This window comes from Raphanus sativus, chromosome 1, assembly GCF_000801105.2.
Source record: "Raphanus sativus cultivar WK10039 chromosome 1, ASM80110v3, whole genome shotgun sequence".
Taxonomy (NCBI): Eukaryota; Viridiplantae; Streptophyta; class Magnoliopsida; order Brassicales; family Brassicaceae; genus Raphanus; species Raphanus sativus.
This window is the reverse complement of record NC_079511.1, coordinates 17,947,811-17,954,449: the sequence shown is the minus strand read 5'-3', so window position 1 is coordinate 17,954,449 and position 6,639 is coordinate 17,947,811.

Sequence of the window (6,639 nt, the reverse complement as noted above, 5' to 3'; positions counted from 1 at the left end):
AGTTTTTTTTATTTAACTTAGTCATTTTTTGGATGAATTCGGTTTAGTGAATTCTCAGAATTAGATCTCGGATTTTATGATAAGTCTGGAAGACTTGAATGGTCTTTGGTTCCTTAAGAAGAGTTCCTGAAATATTGAGATTAGCTCAAGATTTTTAGTAACCTGAGTTCGGTTTAGGCTCTCTTTTGAGAGTGGTTCATAGGAACCTGAATTCGTTTGTGGGATTTTAAGACCCTTTGAAACTTGCTTAGAATTTTAAGACCTTTTGAGATTTGATAAGGATTTTAAGACATTTGTATTTTGTTAAGGATTTCAAGACCTTAGGTTCAGATCCGTGGAGACCTGATTTTGTTTGAAGGATTTTAAGACCTTGGTGGTTTCTAAGGATTTTAAGACCTTAAGTTTAAGTTTATCAATTTTGATTTCGTTTGAAAGATTTTAAGACCTTCGAGAGTATTAAGGGTTTTAAGACCTTAGGTCCAGGTGCTTGGAGACCTGAGTTGATCTGAAGGGTTTTAAGACCTTAGGTCCAGGTTTGTAGGGACCTGAATTTTTAAAGAGTCGAGGTATCGAAGATAATTGTTTTATTGACAATGTGATACATGGTATCATAATAATCGTACAATTGCTGCTTGGGCTATGTGATTTCAATCAGACATATGCCCCCTTTGGTCGTGGTGAACAGAGTGTTGAAATGAGTTTGGGGCTGCACTCATGACGGAGTTGCCTACGTACCCAGTCAAGGGATCAATCCTAACATAGTTCAAGAAATTTAGGTACCTAATGATAGTATCTCTTAAGATTTGTGGCGTTCCACGATCTGATTTCAGGTACCCCGGTTCGCCCCTTTTGGAGCTTGTAAACGCCAGGTCGTACCAGGTGGATAATCCGGTAGGGACCCTCCCAGTTGGTTCCTAACTTCCCAGCATCTGGTTCCTTGGTTCCTTCGAACACTTTCCTAAGTACTAGGTCGCCTACAGCGAACTGCTGGGGCCTAACTTTGGAGTTGTACTGTCGTGTCATTGCTTGCTGATAGTTTTGAATGCAAATCAGAGCTCGGTCCCGTCTTTCCTCGATTAGATCAAGGCTGTCCGTCAGGAGCTGGTCATTAGCTGCAGGATCGGACGTACAGAGTTCCCGGCGGAGGCTACCAGCAATGGTTTTGGCTGGGACGACAGCTTCCATCCCGTAGGCTAAGGAGAAAGGGGTTTCATCTGTAGCCTTTCGTGGGGTGGTTCGACATGCCCAAAGTACTTCGGGTAACTTTTCTGACCAGAGTTCCTTCTGGGTTCCGAGGCGTTTCTTGAGGTTTGCTAATACTGATTTATTAGCAGCCTCCGCCTGGCCGTTTCCTTGAGGGCGTCGGGGTGTTGAGAAGGTCAGGCGGATATTCTATTATTGGGGTCAAAAACGGTTATCTCGAAATCAACGGCTAAAAATATTTATCATGCGCGGACTTTCCATAAAACAAGCATCGAAAGCAAAACAAGTCGTACAGCTTAAAAAACCTATGTTAAAGTCGATCGTTCTTGTTTTACACGATAAACTTTACGAGAAAACCAACTCAGATTTAGTCGTAAAACTTCGATGATACAATCAAGAAGAACCGAGAGACATTAGGTCCGTAGCTGAGATGACACGACCATACGAAAGTATACGGAAGAAACGGGAAGTGATCTAAGTTTGGATAGGCCGAACGACAAGGAATCCGCCTTGAAACTTCAAAGAGCTCGTTCTCTCAAACCGTGAGGACCCAGAGAACGATCAAGATATCAAATCGAAGCCCTCGTCGAGACGCACGTGCTGGTCCTGGCCGCCGGGAAACTTCAAAGAGCCCGTTCTCTCAAACCGTGAGGACCCAGAGAACGATCAAGATATCAAATCGAAGCCCTCGTCGAGACGCACGTGGTTGTCCTGGCCGCCGCCGGCTAGCCCCCGTGCTGGTCCTGGCCGCCGGGAAACTTCAAAGAGCCCGTTCTCTCAAACCGTGAGGACCCAAGATATCAAATCGAAGCCCTCGTGGAGACACAAGTGCTGGTCCGTAGCCGCCGGGCGGCTAGCCCCCGTGCTGGCCGTGGCCGCCGGCGGCTAGCGCCCGTGCTGGCCGTGGCCGCCGGCGGCTAGCTCCCGTGCTGGCCGTGGCCGCCGGCGGCTAGCGCCCGTGCTGGCCGTGGCCACCGGGCGGCTAGCCCTGTGCTGGCCGTGGCCGCCGGCGGCTAGCGCCCGTGCTGGCCATGGCCGCCGGGCGGCTAGCCCCGTGCTGGCCGTGGCCGCCTGGCGGCTAGCCCTGTGCTGGCCGTGGCCGGCGGCGGCTAGCGCCCGTGCTGGCCATGGCCGCCCGGCGGCTAGCCTCGTGCTGGCTCGGGTCGTCGGATGATAAGCTTTCGTGCATAAGTTCTAGGCCCCGGCCGTCAGAAGTCTGTACTTTGCGTCTTTCCCAAGTTTTCGCGGAACGAATCGTTGAGATTCCGCATACAAAACTCCCGCTCTTACTCCAAACTAAGATCGTCGGAAACTCGTAAGATATCAACGGGAAGGAAGATCTTAAATTCTTCGTGCGAAACAGTGATGGTTATCTTAAGACACCACTCATCTCAACTCTACGAAGGATTGAAGATCTTCCGAAGAAATCGTAGAAAACAACGGAAGTCCTAGAAACGGCCCGAAAGGGACCAAATGCGATCGGACAGTCCGCTTACGATTGTCTGATATAGTTACGACGATTTATGTTTATCTTCACATAACAAGATAAATGCTAAATTTCCAGAAGGATAAATGTCAAGTTTCCCGAAGATAAATGTCAAGTTTCCCGATAAACATGACGGCCAACGAAAATGGAAAAAGCCCGCTTCGCGGCCCAAAAGGAGAAAAGACCGTCATAAGAAGGAGTATATAAAGGAGCTTTGGGAGAGGAGGAAAGGCGGAGCGAAAATCATTAAGAGAGAGAGAAATCCGAGATTGGAGACCTAGAGAGCTCCTGTTAGGTTAAGAACTTAGAATTCAGGCGGTAGACTAGCAAGGTAGGACCTAGAACGTCCGGCCGCCTCTTGTTCTATTTTCATCTTGTCTGCAGGCTCCTGTCTCCCTCGGAAGGATCTAACAATCCTTTTACTTAGAGTTCCGCACATAGAAACCCTAGGCATTATTCTCGACATGCCCGTTTCTATGACTAACGCTCGTACTAGACGAACTCCACCAGGCATTTCGATCTCTTGTTCAAACCCTTCCAACTGAACTACGTCCGACTTGATCCTTAGTCCTTAAGGTCCAGTCCCAAATCTCAATAAAACCTTTCCGCATTTATTTGATCACTTGTCGTTGGTTGCCGCAGAGAATCCGGACCTTCAGGGAAAGTTAGGTTTACTTAGCTTTCCTCCGTTTTACTTAATCAAAATCGACAGTGCGAATTTCGGTTCCCACAGTTTGGCGCTAGAAGGAGGGGGGGTCGGATTCTCTTACTCAAAAACCTACGATTGGTAACAACAGCATGACCGCATCACCTGTCCGCAACATCGTTTCATTCGGGGACAGAGCAACGGCTGGTCAAGCCAAACCTCACAACGAACTCCTCGTTATCAGACTAACGATCCAGGACATCGACGTAGCGAGAATATTGGTCGACACCGGATGCTCGACAAATATTATATATAAAACACTCTCGAGAGGATGGGAATCGACCTAAGCGCTATCACAGACGATCCTAATCCAATAATCGGACTCTCAGGAAACATCACGATGACCCTCGGCTCAGTCAATCTCTCGGTCGGAGCCAGGAGCGTCACGAAGATGGTGGAATTTTTGGTAGTAGACGGTCCAGCAGCATATAACGCGATCGTCGGGACTCCGTGGTTAAACTCCATGCGAGCAATCCCCTCGACTTTCCATCAGTGCCTCAAATTTCCGACCCTCCTAGGAGTTGAAACAATACAAGGAGATCGTAAAGCACCGCAAGTCTGCTTGGCCGCTGGGTTAAAACGAAAAAACTCTGAGTCCGAAACTAACCCAAAAAAACAAGCAACCCACAAACCAGCATCGCAGGATCCTCCAGAAATCTTCTGGCAATTGCAAAGAGCTGAAGCCCTAGAAGGGAAACGTGAGCCCACTTGCGAACCGGTTATTTCGGTCTGCCTCGACGAGACTAACCCAGAGCGGTGCGTGGAAATTGGAGCCAATCGACATCAACATAACATGTCTCAAAAGGAACCTTAACACGTTCGCTTGGGCTGCAGAAGATATGCCGGGAATCGACATCAACATAACATGTCACGAACTCAACATCGATCCAACTCATAAACCCGTAAAACAAAAGAGGCGAAAGTTAGGCCCTGAACGGGCAACTGCGGTTAATGAGGAAGTCGAAAGACTCCTCAAAGTTGGATCAATAACGGAAGTAAGATATCCCGACTGGCTCGCCAATCCCGTCATCGTCAAGAAGAAGAACCGGAAATGGCAAGTGTGCGTCGACTTCACTGATCTCAACAAAGCATGCCCGAAGGATTGTTTTCCGCTTCCGCACATCGACCGTCTGGTCGAGGCAACCGCAGGAAACAAACTCCTATCGTTTATGGACGCGTTCTCCGGTTACAATCAAATCATGATGAATCCAGATGACCGCGAGAAGACAGCATTCATTACCGACCGAGGGACCTATTGCTACATGATGCCTTTCGGTCTTAAGAACGCCGGCGCCACATATCAGCGGCTCGTCAATCGGATGTTTGCCGAGCAACTCGGAAAAACTATGGAGGTGTATATCGATGATATGTTGGTAAAATCTCTTGACGAACGCGACCACGTAGTCCACCTAGAGGAATGCTTTGAGAGATTGAACCAGCACAACATGAAACTCAATCGAGCAAAATGTAGATTCGCTGTGGCATCCGGAGAATTTCTCGGGTACCTCGTAACATTCCGCGGAATAGAGGCCAATCCAAAACAAATCAACGCATTGATAGAAATGGCCTCCCCGAGAACTAAGCGGAAAGTCCAAAGGCTGACCGGACGAGTTGCGGCCTTGAACCGATTCATCTCGCGCTCCACAGATAAGTGTCTCCCATTCTACGAAACCTTGAAGGGAAACAAAAAATTCGAGTGGTCGGAAGATTGCGAGAAAGCTTTCCAACAGCTGAAACAGTATCTGGCCACCCCTCCTATCCTCGCAAAACCCGTAGTCGGAGAGCCCTTGTTCCTCTACATCGCGGTATCCGCATCAGCAGTCAGTGGCGTCCTGATTCAAGAAGAATTCGGAGAACAGAAACCGGTCTTCTACATTAGTAAAACATTACTAGATGCTGAGACTCGGTATCCGCTAATGGAAAAATTGGCACTCGCTGTCATAACTTCAGCGAGAAAACTTAGACCGTATTTCCAATCTCATACCATCGTGGTACTTACCACTTTTCCGTTACGGACAATTCTACACAGTCCAAGCCAGTCTGGTAGACTCGCGAAGTGGGCGATTGAACTAAGCGAGTACGATATCGAATATCGTCCAAAAACCTGCACAAAATCGCAGGTACTCGCGGACTTCTTGGTAGAATTACCCGCGACGGGCTTAACTAACGAGGATCCTGGTTTGACATGGGACCTCCATGTCGACGGATCCTCGTCCAAGCAAGGATCCGGAATCGGGATCCGACTCACTTCGCCGACAGGAGAAATCCTTGAGCAATCGTTCCGCTTGGATTTTCGTGCATCAAACAACGAAAGGGAATATGAGGCGCTAATTGCGGGCCTACGATTGGCCCATGGGCTGAAGATTCAAAGTATTCACGCTTACTGCGACTCTCAGTTAGTCGCAAACCAATTCAGCGGAGAATACGAAGCAAGGGATGAAAGGATGAACGCATATTTGAAGGTCGTCCAAGACTTGGCCCACGACTTTCAGCAATTTGCGCTAACCAGGATTCCCCGCTCAGAAAACGTCCAAGCTGATGCTTTAGCCGCTCTCGCCTCAAGCTCGGATCCAGGGCTTAAAAGAATAATTCCCGTCGAATTCATAGAGCATCCGAGCATCGGGCCGCCGGTAATCGCCAACCTGATCAGAACACAGATCGAAGGTGCGGAAGAAAACGAGGACCAACCGGAAGACGACGCAGACCAAACAGACTATGGCTGCGACACTCCCTGGCTGGAATCTATCAGAACCTACATCGTAGATGGTACCCTACCCGCGGAAAAATGGGCAGCCTGGAAAATAAAAATTCAGGCAGCACGATACGTAACCGTGGAAGGCAAAATCTACAAATGGTGATTCTCCAGACCTCTCATGACTTGCGCGGAAGGAGAAAAGGCGAGAAAAATCATGGAAGATGTTCATTCCGGATCATGCGGAAACCACTCCGGCAGAAGGTCTCTCGCAACAAAAATAAAACGCCACGGATTCTATTGGCCAACTATGGTAAAAGATTGCGAGAAGTTCGCTCGGAAATGCGAGAAGTGTCAGCGGCACGCTCCAACAATTCATCAGCCCGCCGAAATCCTCTCTTCTGTCTCATCTCCGTACCCTTTCATGCGGTTGTCAATGGACATCGTCGGACCACTACACAAATCGGAACAAAAACGTTTCCTGCTGGTCCTCACAGATTTCTTTTCGAAATGGGTGGAAGCAGAATCCTACGCAAGTATCAAAGACGTGCA